This window comes from Falco peregrinus, chromosome 5, assembly GCF_023634155.1.
Source record: "Falco peregrinus isolate bFalPer1 chromosome 5, bFalPer1.pri, whole genome shotgun sequence".
NCBI lineage: Eukaryota > Metazoa > Chordata > Aves > Falconiformes > Falconidae > Falco > Falco peregrinus.
This window is the reverse complement of record NC_073725.1, coordinates 4,880,751-4,900,752: the sequence shown is the minus strand read 5'-3', so window position 1 is coordinate 4,900,752 and position 20,002 is coordinate 4,880,751. Positions and strand designations below refer to the sequence as shown.

Below are 20,002 nucleotides of genomic sequence, written 5' to 3'. Positions count from 1 at the left end.
ACAGAGCAGGCAATATGCAGCCTAGGTGGGAAATCACAGCTGCAGAAGCTGCCACCAAGGTGTCTTTCACTTGCCTCAGGTGTCAGTCCTCGATCAGAGAGTAACACCAAAAGCATCGAAATAATGATGACCCATTACAGAGCATTAACAGCAGATCCCTTGGTGCCCTGTCCCTGTCCACATTTATATATACACAAAGCTTTCCTTTGTATACCCTAGGCATACTTTTCTTTATTATTTAATTCACTGTAATTAATAATTAATACACTATAATTAATAACATCATAATATAATTTGTTCACTATAAGGAGGAAGATTATAAAGCTCATCAGAAGTCCTGCCAGTTGTTACAAATGACAAATAGGCAACAAAACTGAAAAGCCTGTTTGTGGTTTGTGTGGGTTACTTTCTAAATGGATTTTATAAGTATACCAATTTCTCCGTTCCTAATTATTTGGAATGTTTGTGCATTTTCAGATAAAGACAGATCTGTGCTCATCTATTGCTTTATAGATGTTGCAAGGAGATGAGTAGGAAGCCCATCCTGGACCAGACAGCTAGAATGTTCTGAACTACATGTTCAGAAGACAAATGAGTGAGAAGTCCTATTTGTTTTCATTTAACACAGGAGGTCAGTCATAATCCCACAGAAAATACCATTATGAACTATAACCAGTAATAATCCAAATTTACCAGGTGTAAGAGAAAAGCCAGTATAAGCACTCCCTGTTCAACAAAACCCTCCCACCAAATTCACCTTCTCAAAAATCTGAAGTCTACAAAAAAAACTTGTAAAAATCTTGGGAACTATTGCACCAAAGCAAAGCAATAGTCATGAACTCTTTACTAAGAATTACCTGTCTGTAAGCCTTTAGCTAGGCATGTCCAGAAACCATTAGCTTCTTGATCTCAGTCTATCTCAGATGTTGGGTAAAAGCACAAGGACTAGTTTTTTAAATACTTGTGGCAAGGCCAAAATTGTAAAATACCTCACATCCAAGCCTTAAAGTGCACCTGGCTAGAAGTGGGAAACTAGCTCTGTTTACAGAGCCATGTGTTCCTTGTAGGCACAAGTACTGAGTGCTAAAATTTGAGAATTTAGGCTTTAAATGGACAGAGGGACTTAAACATCAGAGAAGCCCTGATCTAGCCCAGAGAGATGGGCAACTCAGAGCAGGATGCAAGCTGTACGCCTTCAGTGAATGCACAGAGTAAGCCTGGGTTTTTCCCCTCCAGCATTCTATTCAAGCTAACATCTAATTAGAACTGGGAACTTGGTGTGCTTTTTGCTGCTGCTATGACAGTTCCTAAAAGCATTTCATGAACATCAATTGTGTGTGGTAGTTTTGCACTAAGCTCCCCAGCTACCGAAGGAGAAGAGAGGGACAACATGAGCTGTTTTATTATTGCACAGTACAGATAATGACACACTAACCATATCAAAAGGAGCTTTGTAATTATTGGCTCAGGGGCTCTGGTGGTTATTTTACATTTAACCCACATACCAATTGGGTGTCTGCTGGCACATGGTGGCCATATGGAGGGCAGAAAGCGTTACTGTCTATCACAGGAGAACATAATCTGGAGAGCGGAGGCATTTTCATGTGTTGAACAAAGTTCCACCCACATCATAAACTGGTCATTCTGCCACATCATAAGCTGCAGGAAAAAATCATATAAATCTTCACAGAGATTCTACAGGACTTCAGTCAGAGGCTCTGTCTTTTATGCAGCCAGTGAATGCACTGTCGATGCTTTAAAATAACAACTAGTAGCCATATGACTGCTACCAATACATTTTGTCATGTAATACTACTATATATTGTTGGAGCAGTGTTGAAAGGGACACAAACTATTTCCCCACTAGAAAGAATGTTAATGAGACGAATTATTGCCTGATTAAGATGGGCAAAGAAAACCATGGAAATCTATGCAGGATGAGAATCCACAGGGGTTATTTGTAAATCTCATCTTTTCACCTGTTGACTTTTGGGAACCAAAGTTTAAAAACGTCTAAAGAAGTTACATATACATATATATATATATATATGCAATTTTGTGTTGATTATTCCATATTATTATACAGAAAAATATTTCTGTGAACAAAACATATTTGTCTGTCCACCTACATAAGCTTGTTTGTATCTATGTATGTATGTATTTATGCTCCTCTGCCTGTGTGTTTGTTGGGAAGGGGTGCTGTAGCACTTGCAACCAGGTCCTACATGCTTATTAACATTTTGGGAAATGTTTATAATTGCTTTGCTGAGCGGAGACTGAAAAAAAGACAAGAAAAATGGTTTGAGACAGAATTCTCAGCTGTCTCACTGCTCTCACACTACATTATAACATAAATGGCAAAGAAACATAAACACATGGGGGGGGTTGTTTGCATTGCCTAAACAAATATTTTTTTAATAGTATAAAAATACGTGTAACAGGAAGATAGGCGGTACCAATGCAGGAGAAAAGCATGTTTGTGCCCAATTCACCAGAGAGATTGTTAAAGAATATTTTATCATAATGAAAATATTACCCTTGGAATGCTGGCAAGATCAGTGTCAGTTTAAGTTGCCCGTCCTTTTCACTTGTAGTCACCAAAGTTAGATTTGTCCTAGAGTTATTGTGACTAGCTGATTTTTTCATTTCAGAAAATGTTCTCTTTCATTCACAAATCAATAGCTCTTTGCTAGTCCTGGCTTTGCTTCTTGCTCTTCTCCATCAGCCCTTGCTGAGGGCCGTGGCTGAGGGCCAGAGGAAGTGTCCTATTGCATTTGGCTGAGAAATCGGGGAGGAAAAGCACATTTCTGTGAGGTGCAAATGAAGCACTTTTCCCACTGCTGTCCTGCAATGTAGGAAATACGATTCTAGCTGGAACAGGCTGCTCATGATTAGGACCCCCATATGTTTCAGAATTTTGACAGGCTATTCCTAAACTCATAAACTTTGGAGAGTGCTGTGGTGGGATCTGCAGAGCAACATTTTTTTTTTTACAGTATAGGATTCCAGGCAATCTGTTTCAAAAGGGAACTTTATAAAGTTTTCCCCCTTCAGCTGGTAAAGTTAACAGAAATCTTCCTGGGGATTTTAATGAGAAAAAAACCCCACAACTTTTAGTTAGCTTCTAATGCCTTTATTTGAAAGCAGCTGAGTGGGGCATATATAAATTTGCTAAAAGTTTTATGGACAACAAACATACATCTGGGTAAATTTTCCATTTAATGATAAGGAATTTAGCTGGAGAGAACAGAAACCTTCAGACCTGTGGAATATACCTCATTTACTTTCTGAGCTGTTTTATTTTACATATACTCTTCAGTTATTCCAATAATTTATTTAAATTCATGTTATGGTGTCTTGTACATCTAGCTTTGACAAAATCATACCGTTTTCAAAAAAAGACATACTTTTTTTATATACATAATTGTGGCTTACTATGCCTAGGAAGCCTTGTGCAGCAATTCCACTGCCCTTTCAAGTGACTCTATTAATAACTGATCACTGCAGCAATTAATGTTTTTACTGAAGAGTTATTTACCCTCCAGCACAAAAGAAATACAGTTCTTTGGGAAGTTGCATGCAGGGGAACCTGCACTATCCAGGTTTCTCAGGCACCTGAGCTTGGGTTCTAATAGCCTGCTCTACTGAGGTGGCATGTGCATTGATAAGGAGCCACAGCCAGTGTTATACGATCAACATAAATAAGAATACGTAATACAATGGCGTCAGGCAAGCCCATTTAGTTGCATCTGCACTACCCCATCCAAAGGCTGAACGTTTTGTGTGTATGCCTAGTGCCTGTAGGTTACAGTGCTAATGAGCCTATCTTGTCTCCTCTGAACAATCTGTGCTGGAGTTGGAACGAATTTCCTGTGGTTCATCAGAAGAACTGGCAAGCAAACAAGGCCGATAGATGTAGTTCAGACTTGCGAGGATTTCCTGGTAAGATTGTTTTTTCCCTGTTCAACCAATTATGAAAGCAATAGTAGATGTGAATATCCATTTCCCTTTGCAGTTGCAAAATGTTGGCATTCGCTGATGTTTCCTTGTGGAGAAAGCCAGAGGAGTAATGAGTTGCCATAATGGTTTGGCCTGAAGATTCTTCCTGCGGACCTAGCAGATGGCGATTTGAATTATGTGTCCTGCAAGGTGAAAGCCATAAATCAGACCTGAGCAGAAGTGAAAGTCCAAGTGATTGTTCTGAAACTCAGGTGCTAAACTTTGTTTCATCTCTTCAAGATTTGGACAGGACGAAGATACTTTTTCTTCTTTAGAATAAGAAAATAGTGGAAGCAGAAACTTTTGAACTCTATTCTTCAGAAATTCCCAGGAGGTGTGATGAGTGCACTTCCTCTTTAAAGGCTGCTACGGAAAGCCATGGTGTTCTGAAGGAGATACAGGTGGCCTCCGAAGGCTGGGTGTATGATGCTTATTTCAGTGGAATTCCGAGTCATCATACCCAGCCTGTTACCTCTGAGACAGAAGCTGATGTTTGAAGTATGATGATGGAGCTGGGTACCTTCTGGAGTAGCCAGGCTGCTTCCTGGATTAATACCGAAGCTGCTGAGTGTTCATCACAGCGAGTCTCCGAGGGAGCTAGAACTGGAATGACACAGAAAAGCCCACAGCTCCGGGATTCACGGGGAAGCGTAGCAGATCTCCCATCCCTGAGCTACCTAAGCCTTTCCATTAGACCAGGTCATTCGTAATCAAGTGATTCTGTGTCATAGGAATGTTTCACGATTTGTGATGTAGTGTTTACTAGAGATTCAGGTTTTTTACCTTGATTAACCATATCTTCCCCAAATTCATGCTTTGATGTAGATAATAGAAATGAAACTACGTGGTAGAGTTGTTCTGATTTTTATCAAGTAAGTGTTCACTGCATATTTCTAAGTCAAATGTTATTTTTTAAAATATCTGTAAATAGTACTTACTACCTAGGATTCTATTGCTTTGGATACTTAGCAAGTAAGTTTTAATTAGTATTTGTGCTTGTGCCTTGAGGGATGAGCTGCCTATAACACCCTAAACAGTAAGAAAAAATAAAATAAAAAAAGAAGGGATTTGTCAAGCAAATGGTTTGGAGGAGGGTAAGAAAAACTGTCACACAACATGACTGTCACACATGTTTTTTCCACCACCTTCTATCTTCTTCCATTATTCAGTATGTAAGAAGAGTTTTCCTTTCCCAAATGCTTACTAAATTTCCCTACAAGACTAGTATCTGCAAATGACACCACTTTTGCCTCTTTATTAAAAAGGCCCAAAGAAAATGTGTGTGTGGGGAGGAGCGGGTGACTTTTTTTAGTGTTCTTTGCACTCTTAGCTAGTCTGCAGTTGCCAGTTGCATTACTGACATTTATTCATTAAGTTTTGCCACATTAATTCTTCCCCTCAGCCTTGAAGGTCACCAGTTTTGATTTGCTGGGCTTGAGAAAAAGTTACAAGCAAATACTGAGGCCACAGACACTTGCCCACTGGAGAAACGGCGGTGTTGGTGTAAGGCTCTACAGCTTTCACCACAGGGATGGTCTATGCAAGTGCTTCTCTCCATCACTGTGAAAGCAACTGGTTTATTTGGAACTGCCAGTGCAGGACAGATGGAAGAAATAGGTGACTCGTAACTACCCCGGCCGTTTCTGTAAGAAGCGTTTGACTGCAGCCTGCATAGCTCTTACTCTATTTTTTTTGCCTTCTTTTCACATTGCTGCAGCCAGGAGATTGCTAAGTGCCTTTCTAGGCCAGGTTTGAATGCAGTGAGACTACTTACATAAGTAGCTGTTCACCAGTTTGAGCAGCATGACCCTTAGTTTCCATTTCTAGGACACATCCTTCAAGAAAGTTGGGCCTGTTACGTCAATCCCAGTCCTGGTCCTGCAGAGTCTGCCGACAAGCTTCAGCACAATCTCCATCAAAGTTATTATAAACTTATTAAATCATGGCTTGTGGTATATATGGACTATGTGGTATATATGGACTATAGTTCATATAGTAATGAAGTACAGAATTTGGTTGTTTGTTTATCTCTGGCTGATTTTCTTGTATCAGGGATTTCTACTGCCCTAAAAATGAAAGGTTAAATTCCTTCAAGTCTTTGTCCTAGATACCACCATGTCACTTTATTTGGACTCTGTATCATATCATATCTGTATCCCTTTGTAAACGCCATTCCAATAATTCTCCCTTGCATGATTTTTTCTGAAGGACTCCGAAGTAAAGCTTGGTGGGAATTTTCCCACAACATATTTGTTTGTATCCAAAAATGCTGACTTGCTGAAACGGAACCTTTTTGTGGGAAAGTATTTGTTCCAGTAAGAAGGCTTCTCAAATTCAGAAGTGAATTTCTGGACAAAAAAAGTGAAAGACAAACTTTCCCTTCTTTTCCTCAAAATAGATGGCTGCTCAATGCTCAGGCTTTCCCCGGAGGATATGGGCAAGAGAGGTTCAAATCCCATTGATTCAGCATGTTCGTCTCGTCCTGGGCCAGCGATGCAAAGCCGAACAGCTTCAGACAGGATAAAAGGCAGCATTCTCACTGGGTTCTGTCTTTTTATGCCTGTTCTGGCACTTTCTCAGGAAGGTCCTAACTTCATTTTAATGCACAACAAAAGCACATTTTGAAATTTCTATTGTTTTCCAAAACACTAATTTTTTGCAGATACTGTTACACTAACCCAGCAGTGATCGCTTGCAGATCCATTCATATCTTTTTAAAAATGCAGATGACAAAGTCATTCTGTTTGGGGATCTATAACTTATATGGAGTCTTGAATCTTTGTGGGTTTTTTAGGAGACATTTAGGGGTTGATTCTGCAAATTTCTAAATTATAAGATGTTATGAGCATTAGTTACTTAACTCATGGAGCTATTCATACACTTGATGACAGCACATTATGAATTGATAAAAATTTTATTAAAGTCAATAGAAAGTTTTCCACTGGATTCAAATGACAGTTTGTTACATTGTGTCCCTGCATCCTGAAGTTTTGATTTGACACTTGATTTTGCCTTATTTTGTGATGTTCATAATTCTACCAAAATTATATTTGTATCAGTCACTTACCTCTACAATTACAGAAAGAGGCATCAGCTTTGTCTGCTTTTTAAAGAGACAGTGGGAACCTGGAAAAGCTGGATTCTTTTCTGACTTACCACTGACTTGCTTAGGCTATCTATCATTATTTATTAACTTTAGCAATTAATTTTATGACTCTAAGATGCAAGGAAATTTAAGCACTAGGCAGTATAACAGTTTGGCAAAATCGTGCATTACAGTCTCCCAACCTTAACTTACTCAATGGCAATTTCACAATTAGGACATTATAATGCAGTTATAATGCATATTTATTATAGTAATGAAGTACAGAATTACATAGATATAACACAAATCATATTTAATCAAGAGCAATCTCAGATAATAACCAACTAAGAATTAGAATTATATGCCATTGAGTTTATATGTATCTTTTTTTAATCAGTAAGTAGTGCTACAAATTTTCATAATATAAATTGTTTACATTTGTTTTAAAACATTCTATAATACTGATTGATGCTTATGACTGAATCTTTCCTTATTGTATGAATACCATAAAAGTTCTCCAACTAATGAGACAATTAATTTTCCATCCTGCATAACTCCAGTTTCAAATTAGATTTAAATATTAGATCTTATAATGTATAAATTGTTTCAAAATAGAAAAAAAACCCCAATCAAAACAAACAAAAATACTATTTCATAAAGTTGGCAGAGAAGGACCCTTGGAAAGCAGAGTAGTTTGTTCAGAAAAGTGATTTCTATATTCTATCATAAAACTCTCCCCCCCCCTTTTTCTTTTTTTTTTTTTCTTTTAAGTTAAGGCTACCATTCTGTGAAATACTGTTCATGCTTATTTCACAAAAAGTCACAGCTTGGTCCTCTGTATCATGTGCTTTTGCCTGTCTTGCATAGTAACCATGTTCTTGAACCTTCTCAGTTGGAAGCATGCTGCCAAAGCAGATGGGTTCTTAAAAGTAAAATGCAAGCCTAATTATTATTCCTCAATCTTCAGCTATGAGTTTCACTTTATAATTTAAATTGGAATAATACTTTTATTGCAATTTAGCATACTCCGGAAAACATTATAGAATTAAATAAGAGTATACCATAGTGTTTTCAATATATTTTACATTCTATGTTATTACACTACTATTTTTCAAACTATGCCTAAAATACATTAGGACTTATCACATGTCTGGAGGTATGCTTTTAAGAGTGGTAAGTTCATGGGTTCCCAGCAAGTGGTAAAACTAAAATAAATACTTCTTCAAAACAGTGAAACATACAAGCGCATTGGAAATCAGTGTTCAGTGACTGTGACTGAAGAAAATCAACTGACTTTTGAGAAATCCCAGTATAGTACACACTGTAGGTAGCGGTATTTTACATTTGGAAGCCTTCTCCATGAGTCATGTCCTAAACCAGAGCTGTAACTGGAAGAAGACATTACTGCTCCAGTCCTGCATGCCTCCCCAGCCACAACTGCCAAATCAAAGTCTCCAGCTAGTAAGGCGAGTGACAGAAATAAGTACCTTTGCTTTTTACTGAACATGAGAGCCCCCACAGCATTTCTAAATGCATGTTATTCAGGACAAAGCATCGTAACATTCACAAACACAATACTCACTCCTCTGCCCATTGTATAGGTCTGTACTCACTGCTATAGCGAGAGTTTTTGGCAGATGTTGGCCTCCAACAAAACCAGAAGATAAAATTATTAAGTAAAGATAAAGCTGCATCAAGCCTCTCCAGAGCTGTGAAACAATAGTTAGCTTACGCTAATCTTGACTCTGAGCCTGAGAATGTAGTGGCTTCATATATCATTTCAAGAAGCACTTTTGCTAAATTTTAAGGCATGATGCAACCGTTTAAAAAGCAGATAATGTATCATGGAGAGCATTCTGGCTGAAGTCCCAGGTCCATTAAAATCAATGGGAGTTTTTACTCTGGTTTTGTGCCACACATTGGTTATTTCTCCTCCCTCATGCTTTTGACTTACACTTATTTTATGATACTCATTGATATGTACTGCTATATCGGAGTTCATTAAAGCACTGCATGTTTCATTACATAATGAGAACTCAAGTTCGCACCAAACAGAAAATGAGTTTTTATTTGCAGAAACAAAAATTATTCTTTCCTCCCAACTGCTGTTTGATAGACATATGATGGATAAGGGAAAGAGGGGGTTTATTAAGCTCTAAATAATGGACTGTATGCCTGAGGCATGCTTTTTTGTGTAAGTTGCCTGCGATATGTGACATTCTGTTGGCTATGACTTTAAAGTAACTGTGTGCCCTGATGTAAGTTAAACACTAGAACATAAACACCTATATTAAATCTGAAACAGACAATAAAATAAGAAAACACATTTCCATTTTCTGACTGACCTCAATCTCTGAATGAGGACCCCTGCATGTTACATTAGCAGGCTGTGCTCCATTACACTGCTGCACGCTCTGCTCAATCTACTGAAACATTGATTTTTTTACAGCGCGTACACACTGTAAAATCGGTATTCCTGTACACACAGCCAAGTGGCAATGGCATAGCTGAGGCCAGCTCCGTGGCCTGGAAGATGGGGTGTATGCTGAGGGAGCAGGACTACAGTGGGAAGAGCAAGATGGGAAATAATACCACACATGGGGAACTGCAGCAAAACGGAACGGGGCTGCAAACCGAACGGCGCAGGGAAGGTGCAGACAGCGAGGGGGGTACATGCTTTGTAAACAGAGCAGAGAGGCTCAGGGAAGACTTGCCATTTCTGATTCTGCAGACAAAGAAGCTAAAGAAGAGGCTAAACAAGAGGAGACAAAATGTAAGTATTTAAAGGTAAGAGATTCTTCTGAGGTGCTCCTTCCCCAAACACTAGGTTTTAAAGTCGGAATTGAAAGTCATTAAATTGGAAAAAAAAATATATATGTGAACTAAAAAAAAAATATTTCAAAGTGTTTTTCAATTTATTTCCTTTTCAGATACCAAAATGACAGCCACAGGTTTGGACTAGCATAGATCACTGTGATCCTGCAACACGGACCACACCAGCGCTGGAGTTCACCCGTGCGGCAATGCCAGAGCGGGACAGGGCCCACACGAGGAGGCACGTCACGTTCAGCCACACGTAGCTCGTATAGACTGATGGCTCCTCTGGGACTGCTCAAGCAGTGCCTCAAGCACAGCAGCATTTTCCCGGCTGAGGCCTACATGGCTACAGGCTTAATCCTGCATCAGCTCTTCAAGCTGTCAGCTGCGTTAGCTGCTCCGTCTGAGCCCAGGGAACAAGCTAAGCAGCGAGATACGTTTAACTTTAATGACTGTAATTCAGTGCAAGAGATAGAAAGTTGCAGAAATTACTGGTTTTAAGCTTTATTTAGTTGGGTTTGTACTACAGCGTATTTTGAGATCCACATGGAACTAGCCAAGCCTCGACACCTTCTGGAGAGGAGAGCGGGAAACACCCTCTCCAGACGGAGAAACGGACCTCCCGGCCGTTTCTCCAGAGAGAAACGGATCCCCCGGCCTTCCTCTCGGGGAGCGGGGACAGGCTCCTCAGGAAAAGCTGTCACGTTCTTCCCAAGGTCCTTCCGATTTGAAGCGGGAATGAGCCACATCGCGGCGCCCGCATGCTCGCACCTGCCGCAGGCCGGGCTGCCCTCCCGGGGCACACCGGGCCCCCCGAAGGGACTGCGGGAGCGGAGCGCGGGGCCGGCAGAGCGCCCGCCCCCAGCCCCGCCAGCGCGCAGGGCCGGCACCTCCGCCGCCGGCTGGCACCGAGCTCCCGCCGCCGGGGCCTCGGGAGGCGCGCCCGGAGCCTGCCTGCCGCCGCGGCCTCGCAGGTGTCGCCGGCGGTGCCTGCCGAGGACGGGGCTGAGCGCCCCGGGCGAGGGCTGGACCCGGCCTACGCGCGGCCGCCGCTGCGGGAGCGTAGCTTCGCCGTCCCCAAGCCGTGGCTGCGCGCCGGCCGGGGCGGGAGTGCCGCGGAGCCGCCGCCGCCGCCGAGGCGCACCGAGGACCGGCGCCGCGTCCGCACCCCAGCGGTCTCGCGGGCACCCCTGCCCGCCCCACGCCCCACGCCGAGGTCGAGGCCGAGCTGCATCGGGGACCGAGGCACCGCCGGGGCGCCGCCGCCCCTTCCCCGGCGCCCGCCAGCCGCCTCAGCGCCCCCTCCCCCCGCCGCCAACGGCCGCCACGGCCACCGGGCCCCGCGGCGCGGCCCCGCCCCTCGGGTGGGCGGGCGGGCGTGGCGGGCGGCGGGGCGGGGCCGCCTGCGAGGCGGCTTGGCGCGGAGCGGCGACAGCAGCCGTGACCTCCGACCCCGCCCGCCGCCGGCCAATAAGAGCGCGGCTCGTCCCCGAACCCAAAATTTCCACGTCGGCAAAAGTCAAGATGGAGCGGCGCGCGGCGCGGCGGGGCGGGCGCGAGCGGCCGCTGCCGCCCGACGGGACGCGGCCGGACGAGACGAGGCCGCCGCCGCGGCGGGGCGGACCGGACCGGACCTGTTGCGCCGGGCGGCGGGGACCGAGGGGGAAGGCGGGCGGGGCGGGGTGTTGGGGGGGGGCGCCGCTGGGCTCCCCGCCGCGGGGGGCTGCGGGGCCGCGGCGGGATGCCGGGCGCTGCTAGGCGGGGCCGGGGCCGCTTCAGGGCCGCGGCGGCGGGGCTGTCAGCGGGAGCCGGCAGCGCTCCGGGCAGCCGTTCGGCTGCGACTAGCGCAGGGCGGCCCGTTAGCTCCCGGGGGGGGGGTGGGGGGGGGGGTGGTGGGGGTGGTGGTCTTTCGAGGGGTTTATTCATTAAAAAAAAACACCCTCTGTATCCTTCCGCCCCTGGCCGGGCGGCGGGCGAGCCGCCGGGGGGGAGGAGGGGGCCGCCTTCCCCGCCTCTAACCGTGTGCGCCTTCCCTCCCCAGGCAGGGAAACTTGTGCTGGCCGACGGCCCCGGTGCCGGTACCGGAGGAGGACTGGAGCCTCCGGAAGCAAAGTTCTGTGACACTCCGACTCTGGGTACGATAGCAGTCAGTGCACTACAGAACTTTGTCTCCGGCGGCGGCGGCGGCCCCGGAGCCTCAGGTGGACACGTCACTGCGGGCGCCCCGCCGGGGCGGCCGGCCCAGGCCCACCGGGTGCCGCAGCCGCACCTCGCAATAAAGCTCTGCCGTCGTGGCCTCCCGCTCTGAAGTCTTGTTGGGTTGGTTCGTTCTGGGGGTTGTTTTTTGGGTTTGTTTTTTTTTTTCTTTTCCAGGGTAAAAATAGCACGACATCTGGGTACCCGAGGGCTACTTCAGCACGGTCAGGCCGGCCAGGCTGCCGGCATAAATGTGAAACGAACTGGTGCTCGGTGCAGCTGCATCGGTGGTGGGTATGTGAATATGCTCCTCGCTGCTCCGAACTGTGCTGTGCCTGTGTACTACAGTAGTAGCTTAACTAGGGGCTGGAGTTGGATGAAAGACTTTGTGCTCTTAGCAAAAACCTGAGCTATAGAACCTTGTTGTAATACACAGCACGTAAGTGTGCTGATTCAGTGTTCAGGCCTTGCCTTGTGGCACTGAGCTGTTTTCCTCTTCAGGAGCCTCGAACCTCCAACTTCTCTTGGGTAATAGCTACGACTTAAATTCAAGCCTCTGCATCTTCAAAAATCACGAGGTTTACGTGAGTACTGCGAGGCTTCATCCTGGCTGGTGCAGGGGGGAGGCTTTGGAGGGGTAAGTGGCACCCATGTGTGTTAGTGCGGTTGCAAAGTTTTATAATACAACCTTATTTAACACCTGCACCGTGCTCAACATGGGCAATGGCTTTCAGGGCTGAGAAAGAAAGGAGCAAACTCAACTTTTTTCGGTTTAAGTTGGAATCTGGCAACAGTACAGAAGCCAGCCTGGCTCTCCTCAGAAGTTTCGCAGAATTTCTTGATGTGTAAACTAAGCTGTGAAGTTCTTGTGAGGTGGACATAGTCAGCTGATCAGATTTCATCATAATGAGAGTAATCTGAAAAACAGGAATTGCTAGAGGTCAGGTGGAGTAAGGTATAGCAATTTATTTAAAATGAAAAATCTGTTATGAGCTGTAGAGTTTGTTAGCAAGTACTTTGACAGCAGCTGCATTATATGGCAGATATGCCGCTCTTACACATAAATGTGTGTGCATATACACATACATGTTAGAGGTCTCATATATTGTTAGCCTTTTGTAGTTAATGATCCCCTTTGGGCTTGCTAGAAACGTAAATCAACTTTTCCTTTCTGCTAATCTGAACGTGGAAGGTACAGAAAAAATGTACAGTTCATGGAATTGGGCTAGAAACTGAAATGCTATTCTAAGTATGTGCTTTCTAGCTCAAACGGTTTAATCAAAGGGTAGGTAAAGTGAGGAGCACTTACTGTATGGCAGCCCATGTGACCAGCTAGGGCTATATTTGGATGCTGGATGTTTAAGGAATCCTTTTTGCTAACCATTTTTGGCCAATTGCCTGCCGCTTTATGTTGTGCAGTGTGATGTCTGCTAAAAAGGATTTGGAAGTCTGGTGTCTGCAACTGTTTAATCAGTGCAGTTATAGGGAAACACCTTGTACTGTCAGGGCTAAAGTCCCACTGTATTTAATTTAGGGGTGGTGCCTGCCTAGCAGGATATGCAATGCAAATTGCAGTTTCCAATTTTTGTACTAAATATCCCTTGGGGGGAGGGGGTGCTGCAGATCTCATAAAAGCTTCTTAGATGCTCAGGTTTGGTGGTTAAAACTACATAGATTCTTACAGTTCTGGAAACCCACAGACTGGAGCAAACGCTTACTTTTTTTAGGCTAAGTGTAACATGTTTGGATCTTAGCTTATTTCAGTATAAATTCAGGATCCCACTCCCCTACTCTGGGCAGAATTCTTTTGCACTAGACTGAATGTGATGGCAGATAGCAAACCGAAGTCTAGCTACAGTGGGAATAAAGAATTAGTTGGCTTTCTTTTAACACATCTCAGCTGGAGCCAATTTTCCATATGCTTTAGCTTCCTGGTGGTCCAGCTGACCAGCCCTGAAGGCAAGGTGAGTAACGCTTGGCCTCCTGATAGCCCTCACTTGTCCTTGCCACACGGCTGCAGCATGTTGTACCTCCTGTCCTACAAGTAATACTTGAATAGTGACCTTTTGGTGACACTTCTGCTTTGATACAGGAAATCACGTGGCCTTCAGGTGGGACTAGAAAAAAGCTCAGTGCTTCCGATTTTGTGCGTGCTTCTTACACTGAACTGTATGTGATCTAATAGTCCCCTGGCATTTGAACTTTCTCACTTCATTGCAGTCTAAGACTTCTGAAGCGAGTTTGAGGTACGTAGTGGTGCTTGGGGCCTTGACTGGGAAGATGAAGAGCTCTGACTAACCTTTTAAGAGTAGTGGTTGATAAAGGTGGTGCAAGAATTGGAAACAGAAAAAGAATTGGTGATGCGATTTAACAAAGTCTGAATGACAAACTGTATAACTGCATTGATACAACTTATTTTCCCATGACTCCGTGGTGTCTTCTGCTTCCCTGTTAGGCAGTACATCACTGGAGACATACTCTAAACTCTGCTGCTTTATTTTTTGGTGCTTTTTGATGCTTTAGAGAGTCTATTCCAATTACAGCCCTTTGCTCATTGGAAGAGTGGCAAATGAGCATGCTGAGTAAATTACATGAATTTCCAAAACAGTAAGAGTCTGTTATCTGAAGGGGCAAAGGAAATGATACAAACCTATTTATTGTTCTGCAAGCTGGAGAACAGGAAAGGAGTTTGCTGTCGAGTACTCTGAAGGTTGAGACTGAATGGATCTGAGCATGGCCCAGACTCCCTGCATATGTTGATCTGCGGTATGGAAATCCTTGAACTCTGTATGTAGGTGCTGAAGTTTGAATTCAGAATTTAAAGGGACATTTTAGAAGTATAAAAGGTGATGTCTCACGTGCTTTTGTCTTTTCTAGGTCAGGACCTCGTTAAACTCTTAAGAGTGTGCATGTTCAGTGGCAGCCACTTTAGTTTTTGTGATGGGTGAATAATTAAGAGCACGGGGAATATAAAGCAGAGGCAAGCTGCACAGCCTATAGCTGGTTAATCTTAGGATGCCACTGAACCTGACAGAATTGAGGAACGTGCTTACTTTAGCTTCCAGAGATGTGATTTTGAGCTGGTGAAGTTTTAAGCAGAAATCTAACTCTTGTACCTGTAATCTAAAAATGCTGTGAAGAGATGAAAATGACAAGCCTTTCACGTGTGCTTTCATGGAACTAACTTGTACTGTTTTACTAGAAACAGAAATAGACTTGCTGACTTCCAGCAACTGTATGATAAAATTTATAAATAGACCGTAGAGTCCAATGAAATACTTTATTTGTATTGGAAGTCATGAGCTGACTCCAAAAAAACCCTGGGATATTTATATTTATCTGCTGCGTGGGCAGCTATGTTCAAGAAAATTCTCTGGATCCATGTAGAGTGACATGCCCGGAAAGCCCACCCGGAGCAGTGGCTTCTGGAGTCTTGTTTGTTGGGCTTTCGGTGGTAGCAATGGTCTTTTCTCTAAATCTTGGGACAGTAGGATGGAAATACTTTGTAGGATACTTGAGTTACCAACACAAGGCCACACGTACCTGTCGGCTGCGGAATGGGAAGCAGAGTTGCAGTAATTGAGGTGGGTTAATGGCACCATGCAGGGAAGGATTTGCCTTGTAGTTGGAGCCAGAGGAGGTGAACCTGGTCTTGGTAGGAACAGGACATTGAATAGGTGGATTCTTACGAGTGAAAACTGGAACTGCTAAACTGTCCCAAGTTTATTTTCTATTTTATTTTGGGAGGGAAGTGGAAGTTAGAAAAACTTGGCAAATGCCACTCAAATAAAGCTATTTTCTTGCTTTGTGCGACAGGCTAGGAACTCAACCCCATGCCCGTTGTACTTACTGTACTCTGGAAATAACCTTTGCAGTGACCAGGTTTTATTTTCTGGAATACTGGTGCTAATGCTATTGAAAATAGCTTGGTACGGTTGAGCCTGTACTTAATATATTGGAGGTGTTGTACTGCACCATCATTCTAATTAACTGCAGGATGAGGGAGCTGAAACTTGGCTTCATATAGCCAGCACAACAATAATTACGTGCTGAATTAAGTACATACCTATAAAAACTTTCTGAAATGAGCATACAGAGTCCTGAGCTTTATGAAAAAAGTGTTAGACTATTGATGAATGATTGTCGCTTCATTTTGATTTCAGTTGGGCTGTGAAGCAATACCACCTTTTGGTGCAATGGCAGTTTGTACCCTGTCTGATGGTTTTTACCTTTCAAGTTTTGGAAACGACATTCTTGCACCCACACTTGGTCTCTTGCAGGGCACCTGTGAATGTTCCTCAGCAGTAGTAAAATGTAGTAAAAAAAAAAGTAGGCTTTTTATAAAAGTCTCAATACTGAATGCTGACCCACTTGCACAATAAAATCCGTAATGTATTTTGTGGTAACTTGCAGGAGCACTAGTTGTGGGAACATCATTAACAGTATGACAGACTCAAAATAATGACAACAGCATATTTTAAGTTGTGTGAGTAGTCCCATTTAGGCAAGCAAAATGTTTTGTGTTTTGTTTAATATGACACATTTTGACAGCTGGGTGTCTTGGGGGTGTCTTAAATTTGTATCTAGACAACAAGCCCAGTTGCAGTGAGTGCTGTCGCTCTTGCCCTGCTGACTCCCAGCTCCCATTAGCATGTCCCAGAACTGTGACTCACTAACAGTGTCTTCAGGTGCTGATTCCTTGGAAGAGGCAGAGAAAGGATGGTCTTAGTTTGGGGAAATAACCATAGATAAAGCAGTTGGCGCTCATCCTCTAGTTTCTTCTTTCACAAACGGAAACAGAGGAGGTGCTCTGAACATCAGGAAACACTTTTGTCACTGTGAGAGTGACTAGGCATGGGCACAGGTTGCCCAGGAAGGTTGCGTCTGCATCCTTGAAGATATTCAAACACTGTCTGAGATTGTCCCGGGCAACCTTCTGTAGGTGGCTGTTCTTGAGCATGGAGTTGGACCAGATGATCTCTGGAGATCCCTTCCAACCTCAACCATTCTGTGATTCTTTTCCTGACTTTATGCCCGGAAGACTGTTTTTCCTTTCCTTCCGTCTTCTCCCTATCCCACAGTTTTTTTTCCATTGCTGCTTATTGTCACATGAATAATCCTTTCATTTGTAAAGCAGAGGGGGAGAAGGGTTACAGAAGATCAATACTGATTTGAATAAATGTAATGTAAAGCACGTAGTGATCGCTTTTGACTCAAGTGTGTTAATTAGCTTGAGTTGAGGCTTGAGTGTTTAAAAAAAAAAAGTTGAATCCCATCAGAATTAGTACACTCTTGCTTTAACCTTCGTAAGTAGCAAAGTATGGGATTAAATGTGTGTTTAATGCAGAGGAATTCTCACTTTCCTGAGTGACTTAAATCCTTGAAGAGTAGTGGGGTTTGCTCTTCAGTCATGGCTGGGCCCAAAAGAGGAAGCGACTGAAGCTCAGAGATTTCTTTTGTGTGAAGCTTTCCCAGTGCAGTGACGTTAATAGACTGATAAAAATATTCGTGGTGTCATTGCAGCGCTGAACCAAACTGCGCAGTGCCTGTGAGGCTTGCACCTTGCCCTCTTGCTCCTTTGGCAGGGGAAACTGGGGAAAGTCCCAGCAGGGCATGGCACATCACCCTTCCTTATGGGGGCGAAGGACCATGCCGGGGCAGAAGTGTTGATGAGGTGAGGGTTTGCTGCAGTTGAAGGCGAATGGAGCCGTTGGTGTTTTCCCCTCATAGAGTACTGTTAGGCATGAAGGCTTTAAGTAATGATAAGGAATATCTGCTTGGCTGCGCCGACTCCTCAAGGTTGCTCGTGTTTAGTCTTTAGAGTTGCATCCCTGCATCCCCCACGAAGTTAAGGCAAGAAGCTGATGGCATGGAGCAAGCCATGGAGAAAAGGTGCATCTCACACTAGTCATTAAAGGTAAAGCTGGAGTCCTTGCCTTGACGAGCAGATATGGTGGACAATACTTGCTTTGCTGCTGCCCGATGTACTGCGCTCGCCTGTAGGTATGGCTTGAGGGACCAGGAAGAAGAAGATTTAGATACAGCTGGAGAGAGAAGCAGAAAGTGGGGGGGTAACGGCAGAGGGTGGTGGGTGGAAGAGGCCGTGCAGTTTGCCCGAGGAGCAAGTTTTATGTTCTGCTGTGAACTTTGATGTCCATCTGATTGCAATTTGGTAAGCACTTCCCAAGATGTTAAACTGCCAGACTACGTTGACCAAACTAATTTGGGAGCCTTATGTATAATTGCACTCTGTGGAAGGAGCTAGTGCCCCTTGAGATGCTTTAGTAAGTACCTGAAACATAATGTTCATAAAATACTATAGTTACGTACTGTGGCCTTTTAATTTATGCTGTGTGTTAATTTGAAAATAAAAATGGACTTAAATTCTGGGTTCTTAGGGCTGTTGTCATACAATATAAATCCATTATTTCAGAAATGGTTAACTAAGCTAAACGAATGAGGACCCACGGTACATGAACAGCTGTTGCTAAAATATAATTGTCATCTTCAGAGAGAAGCAGGAGATGCAAGAGAGCACTGCCAAGAAAGCGGAGCTGTACTTAACCCATGCACAGTAAACAATCAATACCAGTAAAGTCAAAAAAAAAAGGGAAGGCTCGCAAGTCCTCCAAGGTAAAAGTTTCAGGCAACAGCACTGTAAGTGACTGTTTGAGGAAATGCGTGGATGATGACAACTTTGATTCCCACCCTGATGTGTTCTCAGCCAGCCAAAGCTGAGGTGGAACTGAAAAGCTGGGGATAGTGTACAGGGGCAAGGCTGGGTGGTCAAGGGGAGCTGCCGTCACTCTGGATCACTCCTGGAAAAGCAGAGAAGAGAAAGCAGGCTCAAGCCTGCAAGAGGGTACTTCTCTCATAAAAGGCCTTTTCAACAAAATTTTAAACTAACCTATTCAACTTATGCTCACTTGTGGGTTTATGGACAGGCTGGTGGGAAATACTAATTTTGTAGTTTCATTAAGTGCAGTCCTTGCCATGTGGGTTTGATTAAGCAGCCAAAATAAAAATACAATGAAAACCGAATCTTGTATTTAAAATATTTCATTATTCAAATTGTGTGTTCTTGGCTTAACGTTAAGCATCCAGGTCTGGATTACATTCTTGTTCAGTACAGTTCACTTGTCTGAACCATACTGTTTAGATGTGGTGTTAAGTTCAATTATACTTGGGGTCAAGCAAGCAAATGGGAAGATGTAAAGGCAAACTTTAGCAGTTGTCTGTAAAGGAAACGAGGGTTTGGGCAACGTAGCTCATAGTACATATAGAGTAGATACTGTCTTCAGCATTATATGGCCTGCTTGCCCTGTGTAGTTCGCAGCATGAAGGCGAGTGAAAGCGTGAGAAGCATATATTGCAGGCCCATATTGATCTTTGTCTCAATACTTTGAAATCTTTGTGCTTAAATCACATTAAGTGAACAGCTTATTTTTTAGGGTAATGTTAAAATGCTTTATAAAACCATAAAAGGTATAAAAAGCTTTATATAACAGCGTTAAGCTCACTTCTGATGTATGCAGGTAAATAGTGGCGACAGTTGCTGTTTCAGTGTATAGGACCAAGCAGTAGAGGTATTGCTAGCTATGTAAAGCTTTTAACAAAGTATTGTACTTGGTCACATTCAAAGATACTAAATGTGAAAAGAAACCTAATAAAATACTTTGAACTACAAATGGATTTTATAGTCTCCAGACTGAAATTGTTTCCTTACGCTAAGAATAAAAAGCATTTGTGAGGGGAGTTGCTGTTGGATCATACTTTGGCAAATTAATGCTGTTTATTTTGCTTCAGAAACTTTTTTTAGGAGGAAAAAAGTTAAATTATATGTGATTATCTAAATATATGCACATAAACATGCATTTTTATACGTACGTAAAGAGTATGGCTTTT

General features: G+C 43.5%; 1 long non-coding RNA gene across 1 annotated transcript; it reads left to right on the top strand.

Annotated features, from left to right (window-relative positions):
* Positions 1-11,810: 11,810 nt before the first annotated feature.
* Positions 11,811-19,789, top strand: LOC114012089 (uncharacterized). The gene is made up of 2 exons (XR_008747439.1): positions 11,811-12,391; positions 17,912-19,789. It is a non-coding gene; the product is annotated as an uncharacterized LOC114012089 (long non-coding RNA).
* The last annotated feature ends 213 nt before the right edge of the window (positions 19,790-20,002 follow it).